We start from the raw sequence: 17,820 nt of genomic DNA, 5'->3' as shown, positions 1-17,820 counted from the left end.
CCACATGGACCGGAGACTCAAGGAGGCGAATCTGCGCCATCAGCCTCCCACCCTGGCCGCTGGTGTCATCTTCCCCCTCACCAGCAGAGCTGGAGTCTGATGGTAGAGCCACCTGCTCTGCAGAGGGCCCGCTGTACCGAGTCTGCTGATGTTGCTGCAGACTATCAGATGGACACTGCTGATGTTCTGGTGCAGTCTCTTCCACCTCCTCCTCATCCACCTGCGACCGGAGGCCCCTCAGTCTCCGGGTTTTCTCCTCCTCCATGGCCCGGAACCGGTCATCGTTCTCCATCATCTCTGTGAAGGGGCCGCTGTGCTGCAGGACGATGGTCTTCCTTCCCTCCAGAGAGTTGATGTTATTCCTTAGCCGCTTTACAATCTCCGCTAGCTCCACCTTGCTGGTCCTGGTCGCAGTCGCCATCTTTGCCCGGGTCGCAGTCTGTGATTATCTACATAATTTCATCTGTACATCACCACAGACTCATTCATGTCCCCCAAGAAGTCCGGTCACCCCGAAACACCAAGAGAGGACGGGATACTGCGGAAAATCTCCACGGGGAATTGTCTCATCACTGCAGCTGGAATTGTCTCAAGTTCAGCTCAAACTAAGGAAAGACTGGACCTAAAGTGTGTAAAGAATTCAGTGGAAGGCGGTGGAGGAAGTGTCAGGGTTTGGGGAATGTGCTTCAGGACCTCCTTCCTTGCTTCATGAATTGAGTAAATTATTTAATCAGTAAGACTGCAGAACAAACGTACAGGTAAAAGTCTCTTCAGGTGAACATTTCCATGGATGAAGGTCTCAACAAGCGATGAAGTTTATAGGTAAAGGTTTCTACTAGTGATGGTCTCAAATGAAGACTCTGCAGGAGGAAATCATCCATAAGCATCCTACAGGTGAACCTATGTACACGTAGGGATAACATTACCTGTACAGACTTCCAACTTAAATACGTTCATCTGTAGACTGTTTAAGGACTGACTGGCTATACAATGGTCCAGGTGAGTAGTTGAACAGGTGTAGGTGTACATTACTTGAAATTCTACAGATGAAGCCCTCAACAGGTGGAGATATTTACAGGTAAAGTCTCTACAGGTAGCATGTCTGCAGGTGAGTGTTACTTTAGGTAAAGGTCTCTTCAGGTGAAAATTTCTACAGATGGTGATTATATTTACAGGTGAAGGTCTCTGCAGGTAAAGCTACAGGTTAAAGTTTCATCACGTGAGCAGCTCTACAAGCAAAGTAACAGGTAAAGGTCTCTAGGTGAATATATCTACAGGTAAATCTCAGTACAGGTGAGAAACTGTATAGATAAAGGACTTTACAGGTGAGCATCTCTACAGGTAAAGGTCTTTACAGGTGAAGGTCTCTATAGGTGAGATTCTCTACAGGTGAAGATCTGCACAGGTGAGCTTCTCTACAGGTGAAGGTCTGTGCAGGTGAGCTTCTCTACAGGTGAAGGTCTGTACAGGTGAGCTTCTCTACAGGTGAAGATCTGTACAGCTGAGTTTCTCTACAGGTGAAGGTCTTTACAGGTGAGCTTCTCTACAGGTGAAGGTCTGTACAGGTGAGCTTCTCTACAGGTGAAGGTCTTTACAGGTGAGCTTCTCTACAGGTGAAGGTCTTTACAGGTGAGCTTCTCTACAGGTGAAGGTCTTTACAGGTGAGCTTCTCTACAGGTGAAGGTCTGTACAGGTGAGCTTCTCTACAGGTGAAGGTCTGTACAGGTGAGCTTCTCTACAGGTGAAGATCTGTACAGCTGAGTTTCTCTACAGGTGAAGGTCTTTACAGGTGAGCTTCTCTACAGGTGAAGGTCTGTACAGGTGAGCTTCTCTACAGGTGAAGGTCTTTACAGGTGAGCTTCTCTACAGGTGAAGGTCTTTACAGGTGAGCTTCTCTACAGGTGAAGGTCTTTACAGGTGAGCTTCTCTACAGGTGAAGGTCTGTACAGGTGAGCTTCTCTACAGGTGAAGGTCTGTACAGGTGAGCTTCTCTACAGGTGAAGGTCTGTACAGGTGAGCTTCTCTACAGGTGAAGGTCTTTACAGGTGAGCTTCTCTACAGGTGAAGGTCTTTACAGGTGAGCTTCTCTACAGGTGAAGGTCTTTACAGGTGAGCTTCTCTACAGGTGAAGGTCTTTACAGGTGAGCTTCTCTACAGGTGAAGGTCTTTACAGGTGAGCTTCTCTACAGGTGAAGGTCTGTACAGGTGAGCTTCTCTACAGGTGACGGTCTGTACAGGTGAGCTTCTCTACAGGTGAAGATCTGTACAGCTGAGTTTCTCTACAGGTGAAGGTCTTTACAGGTGAGCTTCTCTACAGGTGAAGGTCTGTACAGGTGAGCTTCTCTACAGGTGAAGATCTTTACAGCTGAGTTTCTCTACAGGTGAAGGTCTTTACAGGTGAGCTTCTCTACAGGTGAAGGTCTTTACAGGTGAGCTTCTCTACAGGTGAAGGTCTTTACAGGTGAGCTTCTCTACAGGTGAAGGTCTTTACAGGTGAGCTCTACAGGTGAAGGTCTGTGCAGGTGAGCTTCTCTACAGGTGAAGGTCTGTACAGGTGAGCTTCTCTACAGGTGAAGGTCTGTACAGGTGAGTTTCTCTACAGGTGAAGGTCTATACAGGTGAGCTTCTCTACAGGTGAAGGTCTGTACAGGTGAGCTTCTCTACAGGTGAAGGTCTGTACAGGTGAGCTTCTCTACAGGTGAAGGTCTGTACAGGTGAGCTTCTCTACAGGTGAAGGTCTTTACAGGTGAGCTTCTCTACAGGTGAAGATCTTTACAGGTGAGCTTCTCTACAGGTGAAGGTCTGTACAGGTGAGCTTCTCTACAGGTGAAGGTCTTTACAGGTGAGCTTCTCTACAGGTGAAGGACTGTACAGGTGAGCTTCTCTACAGGTGAAGGACTGTACAGGTGAGCTTCTCTACAGGTGAAGGTCTGTACAGGTGAGCTTCTCTACAGGTGAAGGTCTGTACAGGTGAGTTTCTTTACAGGTGAAGGTCTGTACAGGTGAGCTTCTCTACAGGTGAAGGTCTGTACAGGTGAGCTTCTCTACAGGTGAAGGACTGTATATGTGGGTTTATGATCTAGAACATGTATCAATGAACTTTCTTTGTCGCACACTGTGCACACCGGGGCCCTTATGCCAAGGGCCACAACCAATACACATGGATTGTGGTGCAATGACAGATACAGATGGTGTATACAGCCCTTGTCTGGTCATGTGATATCCGGTGATCCGATTCTACGATACATTCTGTGGCTTCTATGTGTTTGTACCATCTACTGCCTGGTAGCAGACAATTCATTGATAAGGTTAATGTATGGCCCAGGAAGTGTGACCTCGGAAGAGCCGCGCACACCTCTGTGAGTCACGTCCCTTTAAGGGCCTCGTCCTCCGTGAGTCACCTCAGGGCAAACACTTGTGTGTTACAGGTGTGCGGGTGGAAGGAAGTGGCCAGGTAATGTGGAGGAAGTCTATATTGACATTGTACCAGGGATGGGTGATCATACAGGATCTCCGCTCTGGTGAAGGTCCCGATGTATGTATCAGTCATCATCATGGATCATGATCCGATCATCAGTCACATCTAGACTTAAGGGTTCACCAGGTGAGAAGATCCATCCCCAAGAGTCCTAGTATCTATGATTGGTGGCCTCACATTGTCTACTAGTTGGGTTCTTCTCACTTTATCTTCTCTGGTTTTCCATCGTTTTCGTCCTTGGTTCGGTTTTGTGCACAGTTTGAAGACCCTGCTCGAGGTTGACCATGGATGATACTCAGAACTTTAATACTTGATTCAATTTATAGTGAACAAGTCAGAACTTAGAAAGGAGAACCTTAGCATGAAGTACCCTCAATGAGGACTGATCCAGACATGGACATTAATATTGCCTCTAATTTGCTGGGTCCTCAACAAGACCCAAGTTCTTAGACCATTCCCGAAAAAACACATCATAGGCCACCCACAGCTGTGCCACTAGAGCCGACGTCCAGGGAAGCCGTGGTCTAGAACATGGACCCAGCTCTAAGTGCACCAACCCCGCAGATTTGTCCACAGGTTTGCGCATTCTGCATACTGGGGGTCATTTACTAAGGGCCTGAATCGCTAATTTGTCGCCGCGTTTCCAGAAAATTACCAGTTTGTGCCGAATTGCCCCAGGTTTTTGGCGCACGCGTTCGGATTGTGGCGCATCGTCACCGGCATGCACCCGACGGAAATCGGGGGGCGTGGCCGTCGGTAAACTTGACGCATTCGGAAAAACTGCCGTATTTTTTAAAAATAATGTGTCACTCGACACGCGCTTACCTGCACCCAGGATAGGATGGTGAACTCCAGTGGACTTCAGCACAGCAGCGACACCTGGTGGACAGCGGGCACACGACCTTAGTGAATCAACGGAAGACCCGAATCTTCGAGGGAGAACCCGCCGCTGGATCGCAACAGAACCGGAGAAGTAAATCTGCCCCACTGACTGCTTCCCATATACCAACTTACTTCCTAACTTTGCTTTTGTTTCTGGTCCAACAAATACCGCAAAAAATGACACCATACACAGGTTCGTCTCCAACGTGTCAAAATGTTATTGGTCTCAGAATTTGGCAAAATGGCTATTTTTTTTTTTTTTTTGTACAAAAAGATTTATTTTTCTTTTTAAATCTACTAAAACCTAACAAAACCCATAAAAATGTGGTCTCCCTGTGATCGGATCAACCCAAAGAATAAAGAGGGTGTGGCATTTAGAGCGCGGAGAACCAGAGGCCGCAAGAAAACGCTGCAATTGTTTGGGGGTTTTTTTCACCGAGCTTGGAATTTTTTTTCCTGCTTTCCAGTGCATTGCATGGAACATTAAATGGCGCCACTAAAAAGTACAATTTGTCCCACAGATAACAAGCCCTCACACATCCCTCTAAGTGCAAGAATAAAAAATGTATCACTTTTGGAATGAGGGGAGTAAAAAACAGAAAGGTAAAAAAAAACAAAAAAGGGGCTGTAAGGGTTAATGGTCAACACAGCAGCAGGTAACGGACTGTAAACCTTCCTCTCTGCAGACCTCCAGGAGGCAGTACATTGGTTGGATGTGGATCTTGGCTCACCTCAAGAAAGGGCTCTGCTGCTTAAGCAGCAATCCGGAGGCAGACTATGAGGTATTAGCTGACATCTCCTGGGAGAGAGACCTCGTCCTGCCCCATTGTCCTGCCCCATCGTCCTGCCCCATCGTCCTGCCCTATTGTCCTGAAATCCAGCCGGAGAATATTTATGAACTTCCAGATCTGGGGATTTCCAAGGGCTCCAACCAATCACTGGCCTCTGGTTGCAGAAGAATCACAGATTGAAACATTTAATGTAAACATTAGAAACATTAACCCTAAACTTTACAGGCAAAGCATAAAGCAGGTGTAATACCACGTAATGACACTAGGTGGAAACAGGATAGAGAATAACGAGGATTTCCAGTGGAAATAGGTCCTAGGATGTATGTAACAGTCCACACTCCATCTCCTGTCCAGGAAGCCAATTGGAACTAATTTGTAGGTGATGACCCGTTCAGCGGCCATTATACTTCATCTCACCTGGGTCCTGCTTGCCCGTGGTTGTGACCTTAACTCAGACTACACCAAAAGGGAAGTGACCAGGTCCTGTACTTTCTGTAAAGGTCAAGTCCGGTTATGAGGGTTAAAGGGTGGAAACCAGGGAGGTCACATCGATGACCACTTGATTCCAAAACCTCTAAGGATCAGAAGAACATTGAGAATGGACAAAAGCAAATGTGCGAGCTCTGCCTCTGAGCGGAGAGGTGGAGCCCCCCCTCATGTTATGGAGGAGAACTCCCACCACGTAGACAATTCTACCGTCTTCCATCACGTCTCCGGCTGATGTTGAGAATGTGGCAGCACGCGGCGTCCTCCCGGCTCCGGCCTCACGTCTTCCTGATGGAGCTGTCACCACACTGAATAGATGAATGTCCCCAAACTCCGGATCTGTCACAAATCTAATCAGAGAGCGACAAAAGCAGAAAATGCACTAAATAAAACCGTAGAGGCGCCTTAAAGGGGCGGAATCACGTCCTCTCGGAGGGTTTGTGTATCTCCAATGGATACATGTGCTGCAGCTTTGTTACATGGATGATACAATGACACTGCCCGGATAAGGGTGGCCCCAACGCTATGCCGGGACCCCAGGGACCATCGAGGTGTCACCACGTGTCGCTGCTCTCTGGAAATCCAGGTACAAAGTAAAACAAGCAAATCACAGGCCAACTCCTCCAATCTCCCCCCCTGGCAGAAGAAGGGTTAATATTGAGGACAGGCTCCAGCTACTTGCCCCTCTCGCTCAGAAGGTTGGTGCCCTGGTCACAGGCTGGAGCCCGGGGTCTATGGCCGGCAGAGTCTTGTCTTTATATACATTGGGTACACAAGGAACACAGACCCCTTAAATGTTTCACTCTTTGTTTCATTGCAGCCAATTGGTGGATCAAAAAAGAAATGTAGATATTGGAATATTACATGGTATCACATGGTTATAAATATTCATAACCTTTGCTGTGACGCTAATATGTAACTCACTTGATGTCCATTTCCTTCTGATCCTCCTTCAGATGGTTCTACTCCTTTACCAGGGTCCAGCTGTGTCTAATTAAACTGATTGGACTTGATGAGGAAAGGCCACACCTGACTATATAAGACATCACAGCTCACAGTGCAGGTCACAGCACATGAGAATCGTAAGGTCTAAGGAACTGCCCAAGGCGATCAGAGACAGATTTGTGGCAAGGCACAGATCTGGCCAAGGTGACAAAAAAAATTTCTGCAGCGCTCAAGGTTCCTTAGAGCACAGTGGCCTCCATAATCCTTACATGGAAGAAATTTGGGAAAACCACAACTCTTCTTGGACCTGGCCGTCCAGCCAAACTAAGCAATGGTGGAAGAAGAGCCTTGGTGGGAGGTAAAGAAGACCCCAGGTCTATACAGATACAGTAACAATAATCCGGACATGTATAACACTACAGATTAATGTGATGTAATATGAAGTGAGAAGTTCTGGCTTGGTATAGGGGATATATAGACAGGTACAATACTTGGGGCCTTCCTGAGTATATGCTCAGCAGAGGCCAGGGGTGGATGCATCTTTCCTTCATAGGCTCCAATGGCCTCCGCTGAGCTCAGCCGGAAGGAAGGACGTCTTTCCATCCTGTGTTTCCCTCAGTAGGTGACATATACCTCCCCGGCCACTATACGGATGCGCTGAGCACATGTGCTGGAAACGTGAGGGTTGGAGGAAGTTCTCCGACCATCGGCTGATTTCACAGGTTAACTGCACATGGGAATGAGTCAGTCTTCTCCAGGACACCAGGACACATGTTCCCCGACTGAATCTACTGCACCCTCGTAATCCATGACACCTCTAACCACAAGAACAATACCCATCATCTCCCCAGGATTATCCTCATCATCCACACTCACTAATGCAGGAAATGTCATGTCCGGGCAGAACATCTTCTTCTCTTCAGACCTGATGATTATTCCATCTCACAGATGACATTGTGTCCGCTCCAATTCATCTATTAGGAAGCTGCAGGTAAAATTCCGACACTTCCTTATTCTACAAATTACTAATAATTGTGTATTCTGTCGGAAAGTCCTGGATCTTTGTCTTGGTGTTGGCATTGCCTTAGGAGAATTGGATACAATGGTGAAAGAGCTATCATCTCCCTGCTCCACCATCCCCCCTGTACCACTGCTGTCAGCTCCCTGCTCCACCCTAAACCACTGCTGTCAGCTCCCTGCTCCATCATTCACCCTGTACCACTGCTGTCAGCTCCCTGCTCCACCATTCACCCTGTACCACTGCTGCCAGCTCCCTGCTCCACCATTCATCCTGTACCACTGCTGTCAGCCCCCTGCTCCATCATTCACCCTGTACCACTGCTGTCAGCTCCCTGCTCCACCATTCACCCTGTACCACTGCTGTCAGCTCCCTGCTCCACCATTTGCCCTGTACCACTGCTGTCAGCTCTCTGCTCCACCATTCACCCTGTACCACTGCTGTCAGCTCCCTGCTCCATCATTCACCCTGTAACACTACTGTCAGCTCCAGGCTCCACCATTCACCCTGTACCACTGCTGTCAGCTCCCTGCTCCACCATTCACCCTGTACCACTGCTGTCAGCTCCCTGCTCCACCATTCATCCTGTACCACTGCTATCATCTCCCTGCTCCACCATTCACCCTGTACCACTGCTGTCAGCTCTCTGCTCCACCATTCACCCTGTACCACTGCTGTCAGCTGCCAGCTCCATCATTCACCCTGTACCACTACTGTCAGCTCCAGGCTCCACCATTCACCCTGTACCACTGCTGTCAGCTCCCTGCTCCACCATTCCTCCTGTACCACTGCTGCCAGCTCCCTGCTCCACCATTCATCCTGTACCACTGCTATCATCTCCCTGCTCCACCATTCACCCTGTACCACTGCTGTCAGCTCTCTGCTCCACCATTCACCCTGTACCACTGCTGTCAGCTCCCTGCTCCACCATTCACCCTGTACCAGTGCTGTCAGCTCCCTGCTCCACCATTCACCCTGTACCACTGCTGTCAGCTCCCTGCTCCACCATTCACCCTGTACCACTGCTGTCAGCTCCCTGCTCCACCATTCGCCCTGTACCACTGCTGTCTGCTCCCTGCTCCACCATTCGCCCTGTACCACTGCTGTCAGCTCCCTGCTCCAGCATTCACCCTGTACCAGTGCTGTCAGCTCCCTGCTCCACCATTCACCCTGTACCTCTGCTGTCAGCTCCCTGCTCCACCATTCATCCTGTATCACTGCTGTCAGCTCCCTACTCCACCATTCACCCTGTACCACTGCTGTCATCTCCCTGCTCCACCATTCACCCTGTACCACTGCTGTCAGCTCCCTACTCCACCATTCACCCTGTACCACTGCTGTCAGCTCCCTGCTCCACTATTCCCCCTGTACCACTGCTGTCAGCTCCCTGCTCCACCATTCACCCTGTACCACTGCTGTCAGCTCCCTGCTCCACCATTCACCCTGTACCACTGCTGTCAGCTCCCTGCTCCACCATTCACCCTGTACCACTGCTGTCAGCTCCCTGCTCCACCATTCACCCTGTAGCACTGCTGTCAGCTCCCTGCTCCACCATTCACCCTGTGCTGCTGTCACCTCCCTGCTCCACCATTCACCCTGTACCACTGCTGTCAGCTCCCTGCTCCACCATTCACCCTGTACCTCTGCTGTCATCTCCCTGCTCCACCATTCACCCTGTACCACTGCTGTCATCTCCCTGCTCCACCATTCACCCTGTACCACTGCTGTCATCTCCCTGCTCCACCATTCACCCTGTACCACTGCTGTCAGCTCCCTACTCCACCATTCACCCTGTACCACTGCTATCAGCTCCCTGCTCCACCATTCCCCCTGTACCACTGCTGTCAGCTCCCTGCTCCACCATTCACCCTGTACCACTGCTGTCAGCTCCCTGCTCCACCATTCACCCTGTACCACTGCTGTCAGCTCCCTGCTCCACCATTCACCCTGTACCACTGCTGTCAGCTCCCTGCTCCACCATTCACCCTGTACCACTGCTGTCAGCTCCCTGCTCCACCATTCACCCTGTACCAGTGCTGTCAGCTCCCTGCTCCACCATTCACCCTGTACCAGTGCTGTCAGCTCCCTGCTCCACCATTCACCCTGTACCACTGCTGTCAGCTCCCTGCTCCACCATTCACCCTGTACCACTGCTGTCAGCTCCCTGCTCCACCATTCACCCTGTACCACTGCTGTCAGCTCCCTGCTCCACCATTCACCCTGTACCACTGCTGTCAGCTCCCTGCTCCACCATTCGCCCTGTACCACTGCTGTCTGCTCCCTGCTCCACCATTCGCCCTGTACCAGTGCTGTCAGCTCCCTGCTCCAGCATTCGCCCTGTACCACTGCTGTCAGCTCCCTGCTCCACCATTCACCCTGTACCACTGCTGTCAGCTCCCTGCTCCACCATTCACCCTGTACCACTGCTGTCAGCTCCCTGCTCCACCATTCGCCCTGTACCACTGCTGTCTGCTCCCTGCTCCACCATTCGCCCTGTACCACTGCTGTCTGCTCCCTGCTCCACCATTCGCCCTGTACCACTGCTGTCAGCTCCCTGCTCCACCATTCGCCCTGTACCACAGCTGTCAGCTCCCTGCTCTACCATTCACCCTGTACCACAGCTGTCAGCTCCCTGCTCTGCCATTCCCCCTGTACCACTGCTTTCAGCTCCCTGCTCTGCCATCCCCCCTGTACCACTGCTTTCAGCTCCCTGCTCCACCATTTACCCTGTACCTCTGCTGTCAACTCCCTGCTCCACCATTCACCCTGTACCACTGCTGTCACCTCCCTGCTCCACCATTCACCCTGTACCACTGCTGTCAGCTCCCTGCTCCACCATTCCCCCTGTACCACTGCTGTCAGCTCCCTGCTCCAACATTCACCCTGTACCACTGCTGTCAGCTCCCTGCTCCAACATTCACCCTGTACCACTGCTGTCAGCTCCCTGCTCCACCATTCACCCTGTAACTACAGCTCTCAGGGTCTGTAGTTATTCTGGGGTCTGGTCTGGGGTCTGTAGTTATTCTGGGGTCTGGTCTGCAGTCTGTAGTTATTCTGGGGTCTGGTCTGGGGTCTGTAGTTATTCTGGGGTCTGGTCTGGGGTCTGTAGTTATTCTGGGGACTGGTCTGGGGTCTGTAGTTATTCTGGGTCTGGTCTGGAGTCTGTAGTTATTCTGGTGTCTGGTCTGGGGTCTGTAGTTATTCTGGTGTCTGGTCTGGGGTCTGTAGTTATTCTGGGGTCTGGTCTTGGGTCTGTAGTTATTCTGGGGTCTGGTCTTGGGTCTGTAGATATTCTGGGGTCTGGTCTGTAGTTATTCTGGGGTCTGGTCTGGTGTCTGTAGTTAATCTGGGGTCTGGTCTGGGGTCTGTAGTTATTCTGGGGTCTGGTCTGGGGTCTGTAGTTATTCTGGGGTCTGGTCTGGGGTCTGTAGTTATTCTGGGGTCTGGTCTGGGGTCTGTAGTTATTCTGGGGTCTGTAGTTATTCTGGGGTCTGGTCTGGTGTCTGTAGTTATTCTGGGGTCTGGTCTGGGGTCTGTAGTTATTCTGGGGTCTGGTCTGGTCTGGGGTCTGTAGTTATTCTGGGGTCTGGTCTGGGGTCTGTAGTTATTCTGGACTCTGGGGGTCTGTAGTTATTCTGGAGTCTGTAGTTATTCTGGGGTCTGGTCTGGTGTCTGTAGTTATTCTGGGGTCTGATCTGGGGTCTGTAGTTATTCTGGGGTCTGTAGTTATTCTGGGGTCTGGTCTTGGGTCTGTAGTTATTCTGGGCTCTGGTCTGGAGTCTGTAGTTATTCTGGGGTCTGGTCTGGGGTCTGTAGTTATTCTGGGGTCTGTAGTTATTCTGGGGTCTGGTCTGGGGTCTGTAGTTATTCTGGGGTCGGGTCTGGGGTCTGTAGTTATTCTGGGCTCTGGTCTGGGGTCTGTAGTTATTCTGGGGTCGGGTCTGGGGTCTGTAGTTATTTTGGGCTCTGGTCTGGGGTCTGTAGTTATTCTGGAGTCTGGTCTGGGGTCTCTAGTTATTCTGTGATCTGGTCTTGGGTCTGTAGTTATTTTGGGGTCTGGTCTGGGGTCTGTAGTTATTCTGGGGTCTCGTCTGGGGTCTGTAGTTATTCTGGGGTCTGGTCTTGGGTCTGTAGTTATTCTGGGGTCTGTAGTTATTCTGAGGTCTGGTCTGGGGTCTGTAGTTATTCTGGGGTCTGGTCTGGGGTCTGTAGTTATTCTGGGGTCTGGTCTGCAGTCTGTAGTTATTCTGGGGTCTGGTCTGGTGTCTGTAGTTATTCTCGGGTCTGGTCTGGGGTCTGTAGTTATTCTGGGGTCTGGTCTGGGGTCTGTAGTTATTCTGGGCTCTGGTCTGGAGTCTGTAGTTATTCTGGGGTCTGGTCTGAGGGTCTCTAGTTATTCTGGGGACTGTAGTCTGTAGTTATTCTGGGGTCTGGTCTGGGCTCTGTAGTTATTCTGGGCTCTGGTCTGGGGTCTGTAGTTATTCTGGGCTCTGGGGGTCTGTAGTTATTCTGGGCTCTGGGGGTCTGTAGTTATTCTGGGGTCTGGTCTGGGATCTGTAGTTATTCTGGGGTCTGGTCTGGGGGGTCTCTAGTTATTCTGGGGACTGTAGTCTGTAGTTATTTTGGGGTCTGGGGTCTGTAGTTATTCTGGGGTCTGGTCTGGGGTCTGTAGTTATTCTGGGCTCTGGTCTGGGGTCTATAGTTTTTCTGGGCTCTGGTCTGGGGTCTATAGTTATTCTGGGGTCTGGTCTGGTGTCTGTAGTTATTCTGGCGTCTGGTCTGGTGTCTGTAGTTATTCTGGGGTCTGTAGTTATTCTGGGGTCTGTAGTTATTCTGGGCTCTGGTCTGGGGTCTGTAGTTATTCTGGGGTCTGGGGGTCTGTAGTTATTCTGGGGTCTGGTCTGGGGTCTGTAGTTATTCTGGGGTCTGGGGGTCTGTAGTTATTCTGGGGTCTGGTCTGGGGTCTGTAGTTATTCTGGCGTCTGGTCTGGGGGTCTGTAGTTATTCTGGGGTCTGGTCTGGTCTGGGTTCTGTAGTTATTCTGGAGTCTGGTCTGGGGTCTCTAGTTGTTCTGGGCTTTGGTCTGGGGGTCTGTAGTTATTCTGGGGTCTGGTCTGGGGTCTGTAGTTATTCTGGGGTCTGGTCTGGGGTCTGTAGTTATTCTGGGGTCTGGTCTGGGGGTCTGTAGTTATTCTGGGGTCTGGTCTGGGGTCTGTAGTTATTCTGGGGTCTGGGTGCTGTAGTTGTTCTGGGTTTTGGGGTCTGTAGTTATTCTGGGGTCTGGTCTGGGGTCTGTAGTTATTCTGGGGTCTGGGTGCTGTAGTTGTTCTGGATTTTGGGGTCTGTAGTTATTCTGAGGTCTGGTCTGGGGTCTGTAGTTATTCTGGGGTCTGGTCTGGTGTCTGTAGTTATTCTCGGGTCTGGTCTGGGGTCTGTAGTTATTCTGGGGTCTGGTCTGGGGTCTGTAGTTATTCTGGGGTCTGGTCTGGGGTCTGTAGTTATTCTGGGGTCTGGTCTTGGGTCTGTAGTTATTCTGGGGTCTGGTCTGGGGTCTGTAGTTATTCTGGGGTCTGGTCTTGGGTCTGTAGTTATTCTGGGGTCTGGTCTGGGGTCTGTAGTTATTCTGGAGTCTGCAGTTATTCTGGGGTCTGGTCTGGTGTCTGTAGTTATTCTGGGGTCTGGTCTGGGGTCTGTAGTTATTCTGGGGTCTGGTCTGGGGTCTGTAGTTATTCTGGGGTCTGGTCTGGGGTCTGTAGTTATTCTGGGGTCTGGTCTGGGGTCTGTAGTTATTCTGGGGTCTGTAGTTATTCTGGGGTCTGGTCTGGGGTCTGTAGTTATTCTGGGGTCTGGTCTTGGGTCTGTAGTTATTCTGGGCTCTGGTCTGGGGTCTGTAGTTATTCTGGGCTCTGGTCTGGGGTCTGTAGTTATTCTGGGGTCTCGTCTGGGGTCTGTAGTTATTCTGGGGTCTGGTCTTGGGTCTGTAGTTATTCTGGGGTCTGTAGTTATTCTGAGGTCTGGTCTGGGGTCTGTAGTTATTCTGGGGTCTGGTCTGGGGTCTGTAGTTATTCTGGGGTCTGGTCTGCAGTCTGTAGTTATTCTGGGGTCTGGTCTGCAGTCTGTAGTTATTCTGGGGTCTGGGGTCTGTAGTTATTCTGGGGTCTAGGGTTTGTAGTTATTCTGGGTCTGGTCTGGGGTCTGTAGTTATTCTGGGTCTGGTCTGGAGTCTGTAGTTATTCTGGTGTCTGGTCTGGGGTCTGTAGTTATTCTGGGGTCTGGTCTTGGGTCTGTAGTTATTCTGGGGTCTGGTCTGGTCTGGGGTCTGTAGTTATTCTGGAGTCTGGTCTGGGGTCTCTAGTTATTTTGGTGTCTGGTCTGGGGTCTCTAGTTATTTTGGTGTCTGGTCTGGGGTCTGTAGTTATTCTGGGGTCTGGTCTGGGGTCTGTAGTTATTCTGGGGTCTGGTCTGGGGTCTGTAGTTATTCTGGGGTCTGGTCTTGGGTCTGTAGTTATTCTGGGGTCTGTAGTTATTCTGAGGTCTGGTCTGGGGTCTGTAGTTATTCTGGGGTCTGGTCTGGGGTCTGTAGTTATTCTGGGCTCTGGTCTGGGGTTTGTAGTTATTCTGGAGTCTGTAGTTATTCTGGGGTCTGGTCTGGTGTCTGTAGTTATTCTGGGGTCTGGTCTGGGGTCTGTAGTTATTCTGGGGTCTGGTCTGGGGTCTGTAGTTATTCTGGGGTCTGGTCTGGGGTCTGTAGTTATTCTGGGGTCTGGTCTGGGGTCTGTAGTTATTCTGGGGTCTGGTCTGGGGTCTGTAGTTATTCTGGGGTCTGGTCTGGGGTCTGTAGTTATTCTGGGGTCTGGGGGTCTGTAGTTATTCTGGGCTCTGGTCTGGGGTCTGTAGTTATTCTGGGGTCGGGTCTGGGGTCTGTAGTTATTCTGGGCTCTGGTCTGGGGTCTCTAGTTATTCTGGAGTCTGGTCTGGGGTCTGTAGTTATTCTGGAGTCTGGTCTGGGGTCTGTAGTTATTCTGGAGTCTGGTCTGGGGTCTGTAGTTATTCTATTCTGGAGTCTGGTCTGGGGTCTCTAGTTATTCTATTCTGGAGTCTGGTCTGGGGTCTCTAGTTATTCTATTCTGGTGTCTGGTCTGGGGTCTCTAGTTATTCTGGTGTCTGGTCTGGGGTCTGTAGTTATTCTGGGGTCTGGTCTTTGGTCTGTAGTTATTCTGGGGTCTGTAGTTATTCTGAGGTCTGGTCTGGGGTCTGTAGTTATTCTGGGATCTGTAGTTATTCTAGGGACTGGTATGGGGTCTGTTGTTATTCTGGGGTCTGGTCTGGGGGTCTGTTGTTATTCTGGGGTCTGTTGTTATTCTGGGGTCTGTTGTTATTCTGGGGTCTGGTCTGGAGTCTGTAGTTATTCTGGGGTCTGGTCTGGGGTCTGTAGTTATTCTGGGGTCTTGTCTGGGGTCTGTAGTTATTCTGGGTTCCGGTCTGGGGTCTGGTCTGGGGTCTGTAGTTATTCTGGGGTCTGGTCTGGAGTCTGTAGTTATTCTGGGGTCTGGAGTCTGTAGTTATTCTGGGGTTTGTAGTTATTCTGGGGTCTGGTCTTGGGTCTGTAGTTATTCTGGGGTCTGGTCTGGGGGTTTGTAGTTATTCTGGGGTCTGGTCTGGGGGTCTGTAGTTATTCTGGTGTCTGGTCTGGGGTCTGTAGTTATTCTGGGGTTTTGTCTGGGGTCTGGAGTTATTCTGGGGTCTTGTCTGGGGTCTGTAGTTATTCTGGGGTCTTGTCTGAGGTCTGTAGTTATTCTGGGGTCTGGGTGCTGTAGTTGTTCTGGGTTTTGGGGTCTGTAGTTATTCTGGAGTTTGTAGTTATTCTGGGGTCTGTTGTTATTCTGGGGTCTGTAGTTATTCTGGGGTCTGTAGTTATTCTCGGGTCTGGTCTGGGGTCTGCAGTTATTCTGGGGTCTGGTCTGGGGTCTGTAGTTATTCTGGGCTCTGGTCTGGAGTCTGTAGTTATTCTGGGGTCTGGTCTGGGGTCTGTAGTTATTCTGGGGTCTGGTCTGGGGTCTGTAGTTATTCTGGGGTCTGGTCTGGGCTCTGTTGTTATTCTGGGCTCTGGTCTGGGGTCTGTAGTTATTCTGGGCTCTGGGGGTCTGTAGTTATTCTGGGGTCTGGTCTGGGGTCTGTAGTTATTCTGGGGTCTGGTCTGGGGTCTGTAGTTATTCTGGGGTCTGGTCTGGGGTCTGTAGTTATTCTGGGGTCTGGTCTGGGGTCTGTAGTTATTCTGGGGTCTGGTCTGGGGTCTGTAGTTATTCTGGGGTCTGGGGGTCTGTAGTTATTCTGGGCTCTGGTCTGGGGTCTGTAGTTATTCTGGGGTCGGGTCTGGGGTCTGTAGTTATTCTGGGCTCTGGTCTGGGGTCTCTAGTTATTCTGGAGTCTGGTCTGGGGTCTGTAGTTATTCTGGAGTCTGGTCTGGGGTCTGTAGTTATTCTGGAGTCTGGTCTGGGGTCTGTAGTTATTCTATTCTGGAGTCTGGTCTGGGGTCTCTAGTTATTCTATTCTGGAGTCTGGTCTGGGGTCTCTAGTTATTCTATTCTGGTGTCTGGTCTGGGGTCTCTAGTTATTCTGGTGTCTGGTCTGGGGTCTGTAGTTATTCTGGGGTCTGGTCTTTGGTCTGTAGTTATTCTGGGGTCTGTAGTTATTCTGAGGTCTGGTCTGGTGTCTGTAGTTATTCTGGGGTCTGTAGTTATTCTAGGGACTGGTATGGGGTCTGTTGTTATTCTGGGGTCTGGTCTGGGGGTCTGTTGTTATTCTGGGGTCTGTTGTTATTCTGGGGTCTGTTGTTATTCTGGGGTCTGGTCTGGAGTCTGTAGTTATTCTGGGGTCTGGTCTGGGGTCTGTAGTTATTCTGGGGTCTTGTCTGGGGTCTGTAGTTATTCTGGGTTCCGGTCTGGGGTCTGGTCTGGGGTCTGTAGTTATTCTGGGGTCTGGTCTGGAGTCTGTAGTTATTCTGGGGTCTGGAGTCTGTAGTTATTCTGGGGTTTGTAGTTATTCTGGGGTCTGGTCTTGGGTCTGTAGTTATTCTGGGGTCTGGTCTGGGGGTTTGTAGTTATTCTGGGGTCTGGTCTGGGGGTCTGTAGTTATTCTGGTGTCTGGTCTGGGGTCTGTAGTTATTCTGGGGTCTTGTCTGGGGTCTGGAGTTATTCTGGGGTCTTGTCTGGGGTCTGTAGTTATTCTGGGGTCTTGTCTGAGGTCTGTAGTTATTCTGGGGTCTGGGTGCTGTAGTTGTTCTGGGTTTTGGGGTCTGTAGTTATTCTGGAGTTTGTAGTTATTCTGGGGTCTGTTGTTATTCTGGGGTCTGTAGTTATTCTGGGGTCTGTAGTTATTCTCGGGTCTGGTCTGGGGTCTGCAGTTATTCTGGGGTCTGGTCTGGGGTCTGTAGTTATTCTGGGCTCTGGTCTGGAGTCTGTAGTTATTCTGGGGTCTGGTCTGGGGTCTGTAGTTATTCTGGGGTCTGGTCTGGGGTCTGTAGTTATTCTGGGGTCTGGTCTGGGCTCTGTTGTTATTCTGGGCTCTGGTCTGGGGTCTGTAGTTATTCTGGGCTCTGGGGGTCTGTAGTTATTCTGGGGTCTGGTCTGGGGTCTGTAGTTATTCTGGGGTCTGGTCTGGAGTCTGTAGTTATTCTGGGGTCTGGTCTGGGGGTCTCTAGTTATTCTGGGGACTGTATGTAGTTATTTTGGGGTCTGGTCTGGGGTCTGTAGTTATTCTGGGGTCTGGTCTGGGGTCTATAGTTATTCTGGGCTCTGGTCTGGGGTCTATAGTTATTCTGGGCTCTGGTCTGGGGTCTATAGTTATTCTGGGGTCTGGTCTGGTGTCTGTAGTTATTCTGGCGTCTGGTCTGGGGGTCTGTAGTTATTCTGGGCTCTGGTCTGGGGTCTGTTGTTATTCTGGGGTCTGGTCTGGGGGTCTGTTGTTATTCTGGGGTCTGTTGTTATTCTGGGGTCTGTTGTTATTCTGGGGTCTGGTCTGGAGTCTGTAGTTATTCTGGGGTCTGGTCTGGGGTCTGTAGTTATTCTGGGGTCTTGTCTGGGGTCTGTAGTTATTCTGGGTTCCGGTCTGGGGTCTGGTCTGGGGTCTGTAGTTATTCTGGGGTCTGGTCTGGAGTCTGTAGTTATTCTGGGGTCTGGAGTCTGTAGTTATTCTGGGGTCTAGTCTGGGGTCTGTAGTTA

Source organism: Engystomops pustulosus, chromosome 3 (assembly GCF_040894005.1).
Source record: "Engystomops pustulosus chromosome 3, aEngPut4.maternal, whole genome shotgun sequence".
Lineage (NCBI taxonomy): Eukaryota > Metazoa > Chordata > Amphibia > Anura > Leptodactylidae > Engystomops > Engystomops pustulosus.
This window is presented reverse-complemented; position numbering follows the sequence as displayed.